The sequence below is a fragment of the Taudactylus pleione genome, unplaced genomic scaffold (assembly GCF_031769625.1).
Source record: "Taudactylus pleione unplaced genomic scaffold, aTauple2 ptg000042l, whole genome shotgun sequence".
Lineage (NCBI taxonomy): Eukaryota > Metazoa > Chordata > Amphibia > Anura > Myobatrachidae > Taudactylus > Taudactylus pleione.
Window position 1 is genome coordinate 4,843,623 of NW_028284444.1, and position 2,091 is coordinate 4,845,713.

Genomic DNA, 2,091 nt, shown 5'->3' on the forward strand with positions numbered 1-2,091 from the left:
AAAATATCTGCCTATGGCTTTATCTCTGGAAACTGGAGTTTCTATAAATAAAATGCAGTTAGCACTTAATTTATTTTAAAATGCATACGTTTAAAAATTAATGCACATAGCCACAAGAGGTACCATTAGTTAATTCATGTCTAAAAGTACAACCAATTTCAACATAAAAAAGAATGATCATAAAATATAGTAAAATATGGAGACTAGACACAAAAAGTTTTTTAACTAAAATGACCAGAAGTTTAAAATAGCTTATCTTGATAGCTCATTCAAGGCAAGAGTTCAGCTTTAGCAACGCGTTTCATGCAATGGGACTTTTTCAAGGGATACTAGCTGTCACAAAGGAACTCATATTTATACTGGACTTAACAGGACTCATTATGCATTGTTAAGCAAAAAAATGACATCACTTTCGGTGTTCATGGTGCAAGGTTAACATGGCACCCTTAAACGAACACTATAAGTTCACCACCAAACTATATTATAAACCAGTGATCTGGTAACTTGCATACATTTGAAAAAACTTCATTACGAATGTTTGTAGTAATTGATTAAATATCCGTCCAACCGTGCTTCTATGCTTCTGGCGGATGACTTCCACCCTTTTTTTAAAAACAGCTTCCATCCTCATCATAGTAAGATCCACTTCCATTTGCTCTGTGTAATGCCGTCCTCTCTAGATGACCACGTGGCACCCGACAGGTCACTTCCGCCTTCCTCGTGGTGACTCCAGCACTTAGATCTACCTCCGCTCACTCCATGCTGCTTCTGCCCTTACTTTTTTCACAAAGTATCCAGCAGGTGGGTGAGGTTCTGTCCAACTTGTGATGTCATTGCGTGTCTTTAATGGGATACCATTCGCTGCAGTGCACACCCATCTGCTTAGAAGGAGCCAATTACACATTTTTAGTAGATGACAGTGCTAAGGAGGTTGCGACCACCATATTTGAAAAGGTTAATTCTTGCCCATATTACGTTAAAAATGTATATATATACAAAAACTGGTATTGAGTTCAAAGAATGTATAATGGGACTATAGATGAAAGGGGTGGGGGGTCAGACGGACATGAGCATATTCAAACAGATATAGATAGTAACCCAAATAAATATTAGATAATAAATAGTATTGATTACAGCTTCTACAGATTATTTTAATATAGATAAATATAGCTCCATTAGTCATAGTATAATATTAACTAGGATAAAATAGTGAGTGTATAACACTAAAAGGTTGATAATTAAAAATAATGATGATGAAAAAATGAGTAAATTTGAATTAAAAAAATGGAAAAGATGCTTAAGACAGTATTCAAAAATGGATGATGGATAACAAGGGAGATCCTGACTGGAGCGAAACGACGTTGTCTTGGATTTCATGTTCTTCCAAGGATCGAGTGGAATTATACGCCCTTAACTATGTATGTTTGTATGGACACTACAACACCTGGTATTCACAGGAGGTCTCCCATCCAAGTACTGGGCAGGCCCACATATGATTAGCTTCCAAGATCGGACAAGATTGGGCATATACACACTGGTGTGGTTGTAGGTCACTAATTACACATACGCCTGCCAACTCGTCCTTTACAAGAATGGAAAATTATTTGAATGAGTTGAGATCTGTATTGATTAATGGTCTCTGCAAGGGGATTTTTAGTAAAGAAGAATTCCAGTATTTAATGCAGACCAACCCTATCACCCCCATATTTTATTTCTTACCCAAAATACATAAATCTATGACATCACCACCAGGATGCCCAATAGTGGCAGGCATTGACTCTCTTACCTCCCATCTTTCAGAGTATGTGGATGTGTTTCTACAGAAATATGTCATCAAACTGGTTTCATACCTGAAAGATACCACTAACGTCTTACAATGTCTTAAAGAGATCACATGGCAACAATCATATTCCTGGTTCATGATTGATGTACAGGCTCTGTATACCTGCATTGAGCACAATAAAGGAATAAGTGCTTGTAGAGAAGTTTTAGAGGCGGATGCTTGCATTAGCCCGATCCATCAGGAATTTTTCTGTGATTTGATGTCTTTTATCCTTACAATTATTTTAAATTTTTAGATGTCCTTTACCA

At 36.8% G+C, this 2,091-nt stretch overlaps 1 pseudogene; it reads right to left on the reverse strand.

The window, feature by feature from the left end:
- Positions 1-1,432: 1,432 nt before the first annotated feature.
- On the reverse strand, positions 1,433-1,551 carry LOC148537928 (5S ribosomal RNA; annotated as a pseudogene).
- Between the last annotated feature and the right edge of the window lie 540 nt (positions 1,552-2,091).